The 17,890-nt window shown below is 35.3% G+C and overlaps 1 long non-coding RNA gene across 1 annotated transcript; it reads left to right on the top strand.

The window, feature by feature from the left end:
• Nucleotides 1–5,329: 5,329 nt before the first annotated feature.
• On the top strand, nucleotides 5,330–16,972 carry LOC130540792 (uncharacterized). Its single transcript, XR_008954787.1, has 3 exons — nucleotides 5,330–6,446; nucleotides 7,384–7,477; nucleotides 16,718–16,972. It is a non-coding gene; the product is annotated as an uncharacterized LOC130540792 (long non-coding RNA).
• The last annotated feature ends 918 nt before the right edge of the window (nucleotides 16,973–17,890 follow it).

Genomic DNA, 17,890 nt, shown 5'->3' with positions numbered 1-17,890 from the left:
GTAACATCCATTCTAATCTCTGCCCCTGTGAATTTAACTTTTTTAGATTCCCAATGTAAGTGAGACAATATAGAATTTGTCTTTCTGTGTCTAGCTTCTTTCACCGAGCGTGATGGCCTCCAAGTTCATGCATGTTTTTGCACATGACAAGATTTCCTTCTATTTTTAGGACTGAGTATTACCTTATGGTGTACCACATTTTCTTTATTCATTTATCTGTTTATGAACATGTAGGTTGATTCCATATCTTGGGTATTGTGAATAATGCTTCAATAAACATGGAAGTGCAAATAGCTCACTGACATACTGATTAGATTTCCTTTGGACATATGTCCAGAAGTGGAATTGCTGAATCATATGGTAATTTATTTTTAATTTTTGGAGGAACTTTCATATTGTTTTTCATAATGGCTGTATTAATTTACATTTCCACCCACAGTTTACAAGGGTTCCCTTTTCTCCATATCCTCACCAACACTTGTCATCTCTTGTCTTTTTGACAGTAGCCATTCTAACAGGTATGAGGTAATATCTCACTGTGGTTTTAATTTGAATTTCCCTGATAATTCATGATGTTGACCATTTTTTCATACATCTACTGGCCATTTGCATGTCTTCTTTTGAAAAATGTCTGTTCAGGTCCTTTGCCCATTTTTAAATCAGGTTATTTGTTTTTTTGCGATCGAGTTGTTACAGTTCCTTATATAGATTGGATCTTAGTTATTAACTCCTTATGAGATGTATAGTTTACAAATAGTTGATCTCATTCTGTAGACTGTACATTCTATTGACTGTACATTCTATTGCTTTGTGTGCTGTGCAGAAGCTTTTCAGTTTTAATTTGCTACAATCCCATTCATCTAATTTTGCTTTTGTTGCCTGTGCTTTATGAGTCATATCTAAAAATTATTTGCCATTTGCCAAGACCAATGTTGTAAAACCTTTCTTCAGTGTTTTCTTCTAGTAAATTTACAGTTATAGTTCTTATGTTTAATTAATTAATTCATTCATTTTAAATTCATTTTTAATTATGGGGTAAGTGAGATGTTCAATTTTATTCTTCTGCATGTGGATATCCAGTTTTTCCAAAACCATTTATTGAAGAGATTATAATTTCCCCATTAGGGGCCTTTGGCACCTGTGTTGAAGAAATCAATTGACCATAAATTGGTGGATTTATTTATGAGCTCTCTACATTGTTCCACTGGTCTTTATGTCTGTTTTCCTGCTACCATGATATTTGAATGACTATATCTTTCGAATACATTTTGGAAGCTGGTAGCATTTCTCTGGCTTTTATCTTTTTGTTCAAGATTGCTTAGGCTATTCAGGATCTTTTTTATTTCTATAGTAACTTTAGGATTTTTTGAAATATTTCTGTGAAAAAAAAGTCATTGGAATTGTGATATGAATTGCATTGAATCTGTAGATATCTTTGGGTACTGTGGACATTTTTTTTTTTTTTTTTGAGACGGTCTCGCTCTGTTGCCCAGGCTGGAGTGCAGTAGGGCGATCTTGGCTCACTGCAAGCTCCACCTGCCGGGTTCCCACCATTTCCCCGCCTCAGCCTCCCTAGTAGCTGGGACTACAAGCACGTGCTACCATACCCAGCTAATTTTGTTTTTGTATTTTTAGTACAGATGGGGTTTCAGCATGTTAGCCAGGATGGTCTCGATCTCCTGACCTTGTGATCTGCCTGCCTTGGCCTCCCAAAGTGCTGGAATTACAACTATGAACATTTTAACAATATTAATTCTTCCAGTCCATGAACACAGAATATGTTTTCATTTATTTGTGTTTTCTTCAATATCTTTTGTCAGTGTTTTATAGTTTTCAATATAAAGATTTTTCATTTCCTTGGTTTAATTTATTCCTATGAATTGTATTATTCTTAATACTATTGTAAATGGAATTTTTTTCTTGATTTCTTTTTAGGATATTTGCTGTCAATGTTAGTTTACAGAAACAACATTGATGTTTGCATGTTTATTTTGTATCCACCAACTTTATTGAATTCATTTATTATTTCTTACAGTTTTTGGGTGAAGTATTCAGTGTTTTCTTTATAAGATGTCATCTGCAAACAAAGACAATTTTGCTTCTTTCTTTTCTGATTTACATGCCTTTTGTGTATTTTTTTCTTGTCTATAGGATTTCATTGCTTTGACTAGGATTTCCAGTACTACGATGAATAGAAGTGGCAGGAGTAGGTATCCTTTACTTGTTCCTGAAAAATTCTAATTTAATTTTTTCCACAAAAAATGTTTCCAGCAATGAATTTTCATGAGATTTACTTTAGTTTTCTTAAGACATTGAACTCCTTCTTGTTAAATATCAGCAATATTGAAGTGTCACCAAGAAGACATATTCACACATTTGCTAAATATCTCTAAGATGCTCAGGGACTGGATCTCTTATAAGTCATCCAGTCGGTAATTTTATATAGAATTGCTTGATATTTGAACCAAGATGTGAAGCTTCACACATGGGCTGATAGTTCCCTAGAAATCCACTTCCTGCTTACTGAAGGTTTTCAACCAAATCATAAGATGAACTTGTATCTAAGCCAGAAGGATAAACCAAAAATATTTTAGAAGCTCCTTGCCCACAAGCATGAGAACTAGAACTTATGCTCAATGTTTGGCATCAACTCTATGGTACCCAGCTGACAGTTGGTCTGAAGAACAAGTTTCAGTATCAAAAAAATTAAAAAGTTGGCAAGAATTAGAAAAATTTTTGGTGATCCAGCCAAGCAATCTGGGATTCTGAGTAGGAATCCTAATCCTGGGAATCCAAAGCAGCTGACCAGTCAGACAGACTAAATTGGCATATAGACTTTCACATAGAGGAAACTTAATATAATAAAAAGGACATTTTGGAATTGGAGGGGGACTAAGATCATTAACATTTACAATGCTGCTGATGTAAAAATATATGATTTTTTTCTTTTTTTCTTTTTTTAAGATGGAGTCTTACTCTGTCACCCAGGCTGGAGTGCAGTGGTACGATCTTGGCTCACTGCAACCTCCACCTCCTGGGTTCAAGTGATTCTCCCTGCCTCAGCCTCCCGAGTAGGTGGGATTACAGGTGCATGCCACCACACCCAGCTAATTTTTTGTATTTTTAGTAGAGACGGGGTTTCACTATGTTGGCCAGGCTGGTCTCGAACTCCTGACCTCATGATCCACCCACATAGGAATCCCAAAGTGCTGGGATTACAGGCTTGAGCCACCATGCCAGTCCGAAGGTATATAATTTATTTTACCTCACTGGGGAATACTTTACTAAATTATGTTTTTTTAAAAAAACCAAAGCGTTTTGTATTGTGATATTTACTAATTGTCTTGGCTGTCACAATTGTAATTGATCATCGTGTCATATTTGCTTTATATCTGTGTTGTAGCTAGTCTTGAGAGATGGCCCCCAATAAACTATGCTTCCTAGATTTTGTACTCACTACAACATTGATTTTCCTTTCTTTTCTGATTTTTTAACTTGTTCTATCAAATACTGAGAAAGATTAAAATTTCAAATATAATTCTGGATATATCCATTTCTCCCTGCAGTTCTGCTGTTTTTGCTTTTTGTATTTGAGGCTCTGTTATTGGTACATATAAGTTTAAGACTGTTACATTTTCCCACTGAATTGGCCATTTGTCATTATGAAATGTTCTTATCTCCAGTAAGACTCCTTATCTTGAACTCTACTATGGTGTATGTTAATATAGTCATTCTACTTTTCTTAAGCTGATAGTACTTTATGTCTAATTTTTTCTTTTTACTTTAACTAGTTGATAAACTAGTTGATGATCTGGTTGATAAATCTAGTTTATATACTTCAAAATAATTAAATAATAAACATTATGTGTTTTTTACCATAAGAACTAGATTAGGAAAAGAAAATTAAAAAACGGGTATCTGGAACATCCTCAAAATATTTGAAAATTATGCTTCTAAATAACCCATACACCACATCAAAGAATAAATCATAAGAGAAATTAAAACACATTTTAAACACAATTAATATTAAAATAAAACATACAAAAAATTATCATGTATAAAGCAATCCATCTTGGTTATTCCAGGCTGCTATAACAAAACACCACAGACTGGGTGGCTTATAAACAATAGAAGTTTATTTCTTACAGTTCTGAAGGCTGGAATTATAAGGGGAAGGCACCAGTATTGGCAGGTTCTTGTGAGGACCTTCTGTATTGAAGACTGCTGACTTCTTGTATTCTCGAAAGGCAGAAAGATAACAAGCTAGCTTTCTGGTCTCTTCTTCTAAGAGCACTAATCTCATTCATGAGGGTGGAGCTCTCAGACTTAATTACCTCTTAAAGTCCCCATTTCTAAATACTGCACATTGGAAATTCAATTTCAACATATGAAGTTTGCGGTTACACTAATATTCAGTCCATAACAAACCCTTTGAGGGAAATTTACATTTACTGTACATGCTCATATTGGGAAATAGTTTGTTTAATGTTGACATTATTTCTTCCTTAAAATGTTTAGTAGAACTCTGCAGTGCATCTGTCCAGGCCAAGAACTTTCAGTTGTGGGCATTGTAGAATTGAATTTCTTTGACACATAAAGGGATTTTCAGACTTCCTATTTCTTCTTTGTCCGTTCTGGTAATATGAGTATTCCAAGCATTGTCTATTTTATCTCTATAATTGAATTTTAATGGGCATCAAATCATCAATAATTTATATTTTTTCATCCTTTTAATGTCTGTGGTATTTATACTAGGACTTTTAAGTTTTCTAATAACTGCCAGCTCTAGAGTCCAAAGGCTAAGTCACTACAACCTTAGAGTCAAAAAGGATCACCACTGCTCTCTTCCCTCTTCTTTTCGTGTGCTATAACAGGAGCAGGATGAAATTATGATTAGCAAGTTGAGAAAGGATGGCTGATGCAGACAACTTAAGCAACACTTCACCTACTTTAGCCTTACCATCTTATTCTAGTTCTGTGTTGGGTCTGATTGATTTCTAACAAGATTAATCTGACAGAAACTTGCTTCTTGCCTGCAGCGAGGCCCTGACTATCAGCACAAGGGTTTTGTATTAACATAACTTCAGTTCCCTCATTCTCATGGCCACTTTTACTATGGAAAATGCTCAAAAGCAGGGTAGTTAACTCCTTGATTGAAGAATCTTTAGCCAATTGTAAATACCAATACTAGAGGGGAATCTTTATATTCTTCTCTCCATCAACCCCACAAAAGTCCTGAGACTTTTTTTCTAGGAGTTAGCAAAGAACTGATTGATCAATCATACTTGAAGAAACTTGACTGTTGATAACATTCTAGCATGAGCTATCTCTTCATCTATTCCCTTGTACCTTATACCTGCTTCTTGGGATTATTCTTCCTATTAAAATAATATTCCTAAACCTCTGTGCCACAAATGATAGAAAATTGCAGCTAAGACAATTAGCAATAGAGAAAAGAGGAACGCCAGGCCTTCTTCTCATACTGCAAATGGATAGGAGGTGGCATGTTTCCAACCACTTCTTTCAGTTACTTATTTCTCCCACCATAGAGATGGATCTTTCTTAGGGTACTACCACCAAGGTTAACATTGCAATTATGTGATTACATCAAACATTTTTATATGGAATATAAATGGTGGAAGTTTTTTTGTTTGTTTGCCTTTTGTTTTTTTCAATGTGGTGGAGTGGAAAGTGCAAATAATTTAGGGAGATAGTAAAGTTTTGACTGAGGTGTACATCCCCAAGCAAAGACATGCAGTAGGTAGTTGGATATAAGGATCTGGAGCAAAGGTGAGATGTTTGTCAGAAGGCATTCAAAGTGTCTAAGGGGATTAACATGCATATGAATAGACAACAGAACCTTGTTCAGAACCTAAAGTCAATCACATGAAGTTGGGGAATAGAAATAGAACATCCTGCAAACATATAAAAGGTAATAGTTATTAACACAAAAGCAAACTCAAAAAAGCCTCCTGTTGAAGATCAAAGAGAATGTTGAGGAGACATAGAATGTCAATTATGCCAAAGAATGTGGAAGTGTCACATGATTCTGTCAGTTTTGGGAGCTTTAAAACCATTTGTGACTGACACATTATTGCTTTCCAGGAAGTGGTAGGGATGACAAAAAAGCATATTCCAACAGGGCTTTGGAGAGGATAAAGTCCAAGAAGTACTGAAACCAAGAGTCACTTAAATTTTTAAGAATCTTCATTTTAAAGATAAGTAGTAGTCCACATAGGAATGCATGGTATTCAATGATGATTTCCTACGTTTATTCAAGGGATAGGAACATGCTATTGTGATCAGAAAGAAAAATCAAACAAAAAGAAGAGGCCAAAGGAAAGGATATGGTCAGAAAAAAAAAAATCAAACAAAAAGAAGAAGGTGATAAAGGAAAACAGACGATAGTGGTTCCTATCAAGATCTTAGAGAAAGAGAACATTAAGGTGATTGCAGATGAGAGTGTAGGTGTAAGGACAGGAAACTGAGGTTATATACATATGATGTCTTCACAACTTCTCACAGATAAATTTCTTATTAATGTACTAGGTTTTAGAGTGAGAGTTCTGAAGACTTTGATAAAAATCTACCTTCTTAGAAGACTGGAAGTGTTGACCAGGACCACGTAAAGCTATTGACAGATGACAGTGAAGACACAGATAGAAAAGAAACTTGTTCTGTGATGCCAATCCACACAAAAATATACTTTTTTCTCAACTGGTTTTCTATATGAGAGAGAGAGAAAGTTAAATTTTAGGATCTCTTGAAGATCAGAAATTTTGAGAAAGAGAGAATCAATGAAATTCAGAATTTAGTGGAGTTGGTAAAAGATTCAGATGATTAAATGTTAGACAAGGCTATCTAACAGTAAATTATTGTCCCAGTGAGAAAAAAGGGTGATACCAATCAGAATGTGGTCAAGTAAAGTACCAGAATTATTGATATAAAAAAAATTAATGTGAGTGATGAAGTGGAATATTAGTGATTGTAGTCAAAGAACAAAGTTCAGATTTTAGAGATGGAGAAGCCAATAGCCACTATGGGGAAAGGGTTGGAAAAGATTAGAAGTGGAGGCCATTGGTTGAGACTCCTATGGAACAGATGAGGCTAGGCAGCTGTATGTGTTATCATCGGGGATGGAAAAATCTCAGGATAATGACAGGAGTGGGGCGGAAAGAAATCCTATCAACCTGGAACCTAAGCAATTTGATGACTGAGAGGGGATGACATAGGTATTAGGATATAACCGGGGAGCAGATGTCAAAGTAGATTGGTTAAAGTTGACTCCAAGGAAATGAAAGCTATTTAACAGGAGGGTAGATAAATAGGGCATCAGTTTCCTAGAGTGGTGTTTCAGCTATTATTGTGTTGCTTATTCTCTAGGGAGACAAATTGGAGTGATATCCAACTAATCAGAAGTTGGATGTAGCTGAAGGACTTCTTGTTCTAATTTATCTGGCTGTGTCTTCACTGAGCAGTAAACATAAATTTTATTAAAATTTGATAAGAGATGATATTTGATGAGGGTTTTAAAAAGTGTTCAATAAAGAAGTCCCCTGGATAGATAAAGTTATTTTAAACTCAGAGAAATGGCATTGAAAACATTTATAGAACAAATAAACTTGTGTTCAATCCCAAATCAGTGAGCTATAAATGGTGCAGTTAACAAAATACACAGTTTAGTCATCATTGCAATTGCAAAAGGCATATTTATCAAGTGTCATTAATTTACATGATTGTCAAGTGGATGATTCATAAATTTAGGCTCATTTTACAAAGCAGACATATCTCCCAGTAGGGGTCAAGTTGCTGAGTAGGAAGAACTAGATTAAATTCAGCCTAATGTTTCAAAGAAGTTTTAGCTTTGTATCAACAATTTAGCTTGCAATTATGGTCAATGATATATGGATCCTCTAGATATTCATCCAAACTAAAGTGACAACAGAATAATCCACCTGCATTCTTGGAGAAGTGTTGCATCCTTAGGAATTTATGATATGTCATTTAAAAATTATCATGTCATTAAAATAGGAAGCTTGATTGAGTGAAAGGAGAGAAGAAACATGAATAAGAACACAAATAATATGAGGGGAATCGCTGAATAAAATGGAAGATTTTCAAAATCTCTTTTACATCTCATCTTCTTGCAGAGGGCACACATTCTTATTAATCCAGGATGTAATAATATAATAGATACTCATTGAATGTTGTATTTTGCAGCATTCATCTGTTGAAAGACTTGGGCACTTTTCATTACTTTATTGTTCATACCATTTTCCAGGTTTGGGTTGATAGAGTTGAATACATGGGTTATATACAGCCAGGACCTTATGGGAATAAAATGGAGGGGGTTATTTTAAATATTTGAACTCATACTTTTGAATTCAAGGAAATACTTTGAGGTTGTGATATTCTTGCTAAACTACTGCTCAGAACTCAAAGGATACCTGCATTGAAAGTAGCTCTTTCATTGTCATTTTATGTCTTATTAACAGCAATTTTTTTTAAAAAAAAAGATGTACCGGGGTGCATAAGAAGTTAAAATGTTATTTGCCTCACACCCCACCTTTATTCTCCATCATCTTCTGGTACTATAAGGATAGCTATTGTGGTTTTACTGATGTAAATTGATCAAAACAAGCATTTGATTTCGGCCAAAGCTGTCCATTAATTTTTTGAAGAAAATTCTTCTCCCTTCCCTTTCTCCCACCTTTGCTATTCCTCTCTTTCTTCCTTTCTCCATTTTTTTCTGTCAATTTTCCCTTTTTCCTGTGTAGACACTATACAGAAATGTGAAACAATGGGGAAGGCATGCAGAAAACCTACAAACTGAGATGTGTTGAATTGAGGCTGAGTAAATTGTTTGGATGGAAATGTTTTCTGAGGACCTGAGCTCATTCTTTATAAAGGCCCTTTTAAGTCTAGACACAGACACGTTTCTGAATCTGTAGAAATGATTTGTATGCTGGCTTAATCCTGGAGTGCTCTGATTATAGAATTTGGAAGTGAGGCATTTCTAAAACAAAAAGGAAGGGTGAGGTCTTTGGTGATGAAAACCTCAGCAAAAATAGAATGATTCAGAAAGCAAGAGCATCTGGTTTAACAAATAAGCAACTCAGAAAAGAGGCTTGTCTCATGTCACTGCTGGGCTTTCTGAAAGCCTTTTTGAATGTTTCACCAATGCACTGGTTTCCTAGGGCTGTTATAACTGGTTGGCTTAAAACAAAACAAATGTATCCTCTCACAGTTCCCTGGGATAGCATTTGGAAACCAAGGAGTCTCAGGGCTGTACTCTCTGAAGCCTCAAGGGAAGCATTTCTCCTTCCCTCTTCTTAGCTTCTGGTAGATGCCAAAAATTCTTGCAGACGTATCACCCAAATCTCTACCTCTACTGTCACGTGGTATTTTCTCTATGTTTTTTCTGTGTGTAAATTTCCTTTCTGTTTTTAGAGTTCAAATCATGGAAAAGGTCTTATTCTAACACAATATGAACTCATCTTACCTTGACGGTATCTGAAAAAGCCCTATTTGCAAATAAGATCACATTCACAGGTCTCAGGGTTTAGGTCTTTAACATACACAGCTTCTTTTAGGGGAAACATAATTCAACCCACAACACCTGACACATAATGTTCAGGATTTTTTTGAATCAGTTTTATTGTTATTTTTCTTGCCAGTTTGCTTAGGTTTTAGGTTTGTTTTTGTTTGGTTGTTTCTTTGTATTTAAATGGAAATGTGTCCTTAACCTTTTGGTTATGGGCAGATAAATGGGATATCATTATAAATGAACATAAAAAGCAACTTTTCTTTCCACAGCAACAAAGAAAAACTTTAAGAGAAAACATTTAAAATCATGAAGCATATCTCTTTGCTTTACATCACTTTTAACATTTTTTTCTCCATATCAAGGCTTTTTTACCACTATTAATCTTATCATTTCTCATCTTATTTTTTAATAGACACTTTCTACATTTCAAGAAAGCACTTATTTCCTTCTTTTTCCTTATTCTTCTTCTGATACTCAATTCTTATCTCCAAGCATTTTTTTTTTCCAGGGATTGCCTTTAGAGAAAAGCAATGTATTAGTCCATTTTCACACTGCTATAAAGAAATACCCAAGACTGGGTAATTTATGAAGGAAAGAGGTTTGACTCAGTTCCACATGGCTGGGAGGTCTCAGGAAACTTATAATCATGGTGGAAGGTGAAGAGGAAACAATGACCTTCCTCACATGGTGGCAGGAGAGAGAAGAGTGAGGGAAGGAGGAATTTGCCAAACACGTAAAACAATCAGATCTCCTGAGAACTCACTCACCCGTGAGAACAGCATGGGAGAAATTTCCCCCATGATCCAGTCACCTTCTACCAGGTTCCTCCCTCAACATCTGGGAATTACAATTCAAGATGAGATTTGTCCCTTTGGGTAGGGACACAAAGCCTAACCATATCATACAAGATAATATACACCCACAAAGCATTTAAATCAAGAATCTTTTACAAATTAACAATAAACTGCTATACATCACAGCAATATAAACGTCAGCATATAGACACATATGTATTAGTATACACAATTCCAAAAGTCTTGGTCTGAGCTATTTTCATCAAGTTCCTTAGCATCCTTCTCATTTATCCTACAAAGATTCTGAAGCTAGGATTGTGACTTTTTACATAGTGTGAGTAATCTATGTCCATTTTAAATAAAAAAGAATAAAATATTTTGGTGGTGGCAACTCAGCTGCCCTAGGAGATACGTTTTTATTCTTCGCCATAGTTATTTAGCCATTTTCAACTTGCTGTATGTTCCCCAGATCTCCTGTCTAACTAGATCCTCCATCATTCTCAGGGATCCTGTATTTGTCTGTTCTCATGCTGCTAATAAAGACATACCTGAGACTGGGTAACTTATAAGTGAAAAAGATTTAATTGACTCACAGTTCCACATGGCTCGGGGGCCCTCACAGTCATGGTGGAAGGTTAATGAGGAGCAAAGTCACGTCTTATATAGAGGCAGGCAAGGGAGCGTGTGCGGGGGAACTCCCCTTTCTGAAACATTCAGATCTTTGAGACTTATTCACTATCACAAGAACAGCATGGGAAAGGCCCACCCCCATGACTCAATTACATCCCACCGGGACCCTCCCACAACATGTGGAGATTATGGGAGCTACACTTCAACATGAGATTTGGGTGGGGACACAGCCAAACCATATCAGAACCCTTGTTCTAAACCTCAAGTAGAAAGTAGAACTTGCTATACAGGAATTTTCTTCATTTCCAATCAAGCAACCTGCAAATGTTTTCACGTGCATCTGCATGCTCTCTTCTTTTTCTCTCTTCTCCACATTCATATAAGCAAATTGCATCCTCTTTTTTATTTTCTACAAGCTTAACCACTGCTATGTGCTTAAACTAAATTTCTAGTTTCCTCATCAACCCCCACCTTCACTCTCACCAAACAAATAAACAAACAATAAACCTATTTGTCCTTGAACATTCTCTTGTACAACAATAGAAATAATAACACCTTGTTGCCCAAGGTAGTGTTTATTAATATCCTCTTCACCTCATTGGTGGAAGAATTCCTGCCCTAGAGTTATGAAGATGGTTGAGTACACTACATACAACACTGGACAGATGAGGTCCATGGCAGCTTATTAGTGACATACACTCACATCTTGGGGGATGATGACTCACCATGCTATGCAGGACCACGAATGGATTGCTGTTGGGAAATAGGTGAATAAGCAGGGGCTATGGGAGTTAGGCTTTATAGTATTAGGAGGGTAGGGTAAACCTTGGTTCCCACAGGAAGATGTGATTGGCTTGTTTCAATAGTTTTGTGGGTTGGTAAGAAACTGAAATCTTCTACACGGATGTAAGCAACCACTGTTCTTGGTCTCCATGATAAAGAAGGTGGTATGGCTATAATACCTTGTCCATGAGACCACAATGGCAAGATGCACTTGGGCTAGGACATTTGAGTTCATCTTGGTTTTCCCCAGATATTAAAGAACACATATACTGGGTCCTTATTTTAGACTTTATGCCACAATTAAGGCATCCTTGGATGATCCTTTTTTTTTCTATTTTTCCTTTACCACACAATTATTTTGTGTACTCTGCCAATTTGAACAAAATAATAGCTTTTGTAAGTTTTCATCATTCCCCTCATCTCCCCATAATTTTTCTGGCTTCTCTCTGCTTATCCTCTAGAATTTGACTTAGCAGCCACCTGTCCTGGGTCTAGGTCTCCTCTGTCAACTTCCCTGAGGTTGTGATAAGTGCCGCTCTTGTTGCTTTCACAGCATTCTGTGTTTAACCTATCACCAAATACATCATTTTTGGGAATAATTATTTACTCCTTTTTTCCCACATTAGATTCTAAGCTTTAGATGTCAGAAACTATGTTTTGTGTACGTTTTCCCTAGTGTGTGGCACACAGTAGGTGCACAGTAAATACATGTTTAAATTTTTTAAAATGACAGTGAACTGAATATACATCTATCTTAATATGAAAAGAGCAGCATGGTTAAAATACTTAAACCCAAGTATCCAGAACACTTCTGATTTTTTTATTAGCAGTTTTCTTCCCTACCTTTTCTCATCTTGCTACTCTTTAAGCTTTGTTTTCAAACAGAATCCTAGCTGGCACCATCAGTGATGTATTAGTTTCCCCAGGTTCCTAGGAAGCACTTTGATCTTCATGGGGCAACATTAATTCTTGCTATTGGTCTGAGAACCCAATAGAATGGTGTAATTTATATCTGCTTTCATCGCTCTGGCAGTCCCCGGCAGCATCTGCCAGGGTATGGCTGCTGGATCAGCAAAGCAAATGGGAAGCAAATGAATGTATATTGTGGTCCCCAAAGAGAAACCCGTTACCACTGCAACTAAGCTTGACAGGGTAGGACTCCCATTTGACTCCAAAGAACATGAAATGCTCCACTACTTTTTGAAATCATTTGCTTATATGTGGCTGCAGTTCACACATCCCAATATGTCCTTTTCCTTCATACCCCAAGGGGAAGAGAAATATGAGCCTATTCCATTCAGAGATCACTGAATAATATTTGCTGCTATCAGATTTTATTGGCTTTAGGATTGTTATTTGTTGGAAATATGTGGTGAGTCTCAAAGCCAACAACATTTCCCCAGGGTGCCCATTAGCCAGAAGGGGAGCACAGTTGTAAACAATCTGTTTTGTAAAATAGAGGTGTCTAGAAGAAAAGGCATCACCATGGTGTTTGTTGAATATTTCATGGCCTAGAATGTACAGTTTACAGACAGGGAGGGAATTATAGAGGATAGTCACACAAAAATATAATTTCTGGGAAAGAGATATTTTCTCCTTTCTGTCAATACTTTGGTACAGGAAGCTAGAATATGAGTGAGTAGTGAGGAGAGAAAATAAATGCCATGCGTAAAATGTCAGAAGAATTAGGTTTTCAGATTCCTTGGAATGATGTTCCTTTTCACTGATTACCTATGAAATGCTTTTATATTTGCTTGCTTTGTCATAGGCTTCAGAGTATTTGTTTCATTTCAGTTAGTAAACAATGCCAATGGACAGAAATAGCAGTAGCACATTTTTTGTTTTCTAGAGGTAAGAACATGGCCTAAAAGAGGATGTATTCAACTCACAGGCTTTATTCTGCCATACATGGCACCTCTAGATTCCACAATATAGAAAATCTTCAAAATTACACACCAAAGTGTGTGTGTGTGGGTGTACACATATCAAAATCTCTAAAATTACACACCAAAATGTGTTTATACATATGTATATACTTTTATGCAATGAGTGTGCATAGCTTTAATCAGATTCTCATACCCCCTCATTGCTATTTTACCTAAATTTGTGTTACAGTTATATCGAAAGAACTAAAAGGGAGAGAGACAGAGAGAGATGTAGCCAAATGGATAGAAATTCACATGACTTTGTTGATTGCTTTGCTTTTACTTTCAGCCAACATTCTGACTCTCCAGTTATGCCACTTAAATGCCTTAAATATTTGCTTATTTAAAATTATAGAAAAGATATAATTGTTTATTGTTAGTATTTTATTTTCCTTTGATCAGTGACTTGTCTTTACTATATTTCTTTGTATTTTTTATGCATTACCTTATTTCAGAAAAATTATAATTTTTCTGGAGGCCTAATGCAATTGTTATAAAATAATCATAATGATATTTACAATATTTATTAATTTTTTATGTTTACCATTTCCAGGAAGTATGCTGACTGTTTTACATGTGGTAGCTACAAAAATCTCGTAAAATATAGAGCAGGATGCCTAGAGGAAACTGAGGCTGAGAAAGATGCAATAACTTGCTGAATATCACAGAAACAATACGTGATTCAAAGACTCACATACAGCCCTCTTCATGATTGCAGAATCTCAACTTTCAACTATACTGATTCTCCACAATGATGCATTTCTCGTTGTAATTTAATATAACTCTACAAGGAGAACATGGAATGGGAAAAATCTGACCAACATTGCATAATATGATAAAAATAACTCATGATTACTTTAAAAGAAGTACTGTAATTATGTATGATAGTGAGCAAGTTATTTAATAGCTATTTTCAAAGTCTGGTCATCATCAAAAAGTTTCACCAAAACAAAAATAAAATATTAGAAAACAAACTTCAGCTGCCAGGAATTGTTAGCTGATGTACAAGTAATTTGCAAATACTTTGTCCCTATCTATTCCTTCACTGGGACTTAAAAATAAAATTGCTCATCTATATTTTTCTGACAACTAGGAATGTTCTTGCTACATAGTTCTGTCCAATAAGACATAAGGATTTTGTTTAAGATTTTTGGGGATTTTTAAAATAAAGATCCGTATATAGATGGCTTCATTCTCTTCTCTAATATCTTAAGTGATGCATATGTTTGCTTCAACCATATTGAAAGCATTAAGAACAGGCCTAGAGTACCACTGATGGCCTGACTCTGACTTTTGAACCACTGAGCCAATGGCAGCAGCTATGCAAAAACTGTCTACTATGTGAGAAAATAATTCTCTATATGTTTAAGCCACTGTTAGAAGTGGTTTATGGTTCTCATGGCCTGTATCATTCCTAAATGATAAATATGCTCACCATATGGAAAACATTCAGATAGATGTGGAATCTCAGGGAAGAAACAAAACATATTTTTTACACATGACATGATTTTGCATGTAAAATTTTTTGAAATATCTATTCACAAGGTATTAGAATTAATGCATGGACTTAACAATGTAATTGAGTACAAGGTCAATATATGAAAATCAATTACATTTATTTACAGTAGCAACAAATATTAAAATTTATTATATATCAACAACAACATTTTAGACATCAAATATGCAGAAATGAATCTATAAAAAAATACATGTCTTCTAAACTAAAACATAACTTTATTTAGATAAACTAAAAAAGACAAAATAAAACAGATCACATTCATAGTTTCCCAACCATGGTTCACAATAGTGAACCATAAATCACTATTGTAAAGATGTTAGTTTCCCCCAATTTAATTCATAAATTAAATAAAAATCACATCAGGTTTTCTTTTGGCAGAAATTGCACAGCATATTCTACAATTTACATCCAAAGGGCCAGGAATAGCTACATCAATTTTGAAATAAAAAAAAAAAACTGAAGGATTTATACTCCCAGATTTATTGTAAAGTTACAATAATTGAGACTACATGAAATATGTGTAACAATAGATAAATAGACAGATAAAATTGAAAAGAGATTGAAATGGTAGTTTGAACATATAGGGTCACCTGATTTATGGAAAAGGTATCGTTGCAGTCTGGTGAGTAAAAATGCTATTTTCCATAAATGGTGCTAGGTCAATTGGATATCTATGTGGAAATAAATACATTTTTACTGTACATCACATCATATACAAAAAGTAATTTCTGATGGCTTATGAAACAATAAAGATTCCAGAAAAATATGATGGAATATTCTATTCATGACCTTGAGATAGACAAATTTTATAAAACAAGAGTAACTATGTAGCACTAACAGTAACTATGAAGGAAAATGATGAATAGACAAATTCAGATTAAAGGATTTCTACCTATTAAAAGAAGCAATTAAGAGTATAAAAAGTAACTAATAATGTGAAGCATTTGCAATACATATATCTAATGTAGTAACTCATCAAGGACTCATATAGAGCTTATTTATTTTTATTTATTTTTTATTTATTTTTTTGAGACGGAGTCTTTCTCTGTCGCCCAGGCTGGAGTGCAGTGGCATGATCTAGGCTCACTGCAAGCTCTGCCTCCTGGGTTCACGGCATTCTCCTGCCTCAGCCTCCTGAGTAGCTGGGAATACAGGTACCCGCCACCATGCCCAGCTAATTTTTTTTTATATATTTTTTATTTTTGCATTTTTAGTGGAGATGAGGTTTCACCGTGCTAGCCAGGATGGTCTCGATCTCCTGACCTCGTGATCTGCCTGCCTTGGCCTCCCAAAGTGCTAGGATTACAGGCGTGAGCCACCACGCCTGGCCTTGTTCTGTTTCTTGAGTGTTGATTACATGGATGAATTCATTTTGGAAAAAATAATTGAGGTGGTATCTTCGATTTTTGCACTATTTATACATGAATGATACACTTCAACAAACAACTTATTTAAAAAGAAACAACTTATTTAAAAAGAAAGCTTTTTGGCTCTACTGTATTCTTTTTCTGTCACCCAGGAAGAAGATATGATGGTTGAAGTTACAAGGACTCCTTGTTGTAACCAGGAGCCGATCTTGATCAATGGAGCTACATAAAGCATGTTGAAATGCAAAGAAAGATAGAAGGAGCCTGTGGTACTGAAAACATTGAGGATTCTCTGAACCAGCCTTGGCTACCCCACCATTTAACTTGAGAAAAAATATTTCTTTCCTCTTTAAGCTGTTCTTCTACCAAATGTATCAGTAAATAAAAATATATTAAATTAAAACAAATAGATGTTTGAGTTTTCAGTGTTGTCAAACTGGCTACTTTGTAGAAAGAGAACAATGTTCTCTCTCTTCTGGGTCTGTTAGATTATACAGAAATGAGGTTGTTAAGAGGATATTCTCTGACATTGCGATATTAACATTTTAAATTTAAAAAAGGGTGAAGCCTTTTTCACCCTGACTGGCCCATTTAGGAGTAGTTACTGTACAGGGTAAAGCTTTTATTACTGTGCAAACTCTATGATACTGGAACTTACTTGTGTACATTACAGTCTTTCCTATGACATTGTGAGCTTTTTCAGAGAGAGGGATCTGTCACTTTTACCATTATATTACAGTTCATGTATTAATATGGCTTTAAAATGCGTTAAATTTAATAGAACAGAGTGAGAATATGCCTCAGCTTCAAAATGATAGAAATCAAGTCCAACAAAATCCATGCAACTTAATGAACATTCACTGATTTGAACTAATTTAAAATAAAATTATTCCACTAAAGGAGGAAGGACAAAGGTAGTGATGTGTGTGGATTGTATAATTTTTTAAGACACTAATAATATATTTTACGTAATTTTTATTAGACTTTATTTTTCAAACCAGTTTTAGTTCCCCTGCAAAATTGAGCAGAAAGTACTGAAAGTTCTCATAAACTCTCTTCCCCCTCACTCTTACAGCATTCCCCACTATTTAAACACCAGTGAGGTATGTCAGTTACAATTGATGAACCTGCATTGACACATCTTTATCACCCAAAGTCCATAGTTTACTCTAGGTATCATTCTTGCCGTTCTACATTCTATGGGTGTTGACAAGTGTATAACTGACCTGTATCTACCCCTGCAGTATCTGACAGAATAGTTTCACTGTCTTAAAAATTTTCTGTGCTCTGCCTGTTCATCCCTCCTTTTCTCTTAACCCCTAACA

Source organism: Pan paniscus, chromosome 15, assembly GCF_029289425.2.
Source record: "Pan paniscus chromosome 15, NHGRI_mPanPan1-v2.0_pri, whole genome shotgun sequence".
NCBI classification, from domain to species: Eukaryota; Metazoa; Chordata; class Mammalia; order Primates; family Hominidae; genus Pan; species Pan paniscus.
This window is presented reverse-complemented; position numbering and strand designations above follow the sequence as displayed.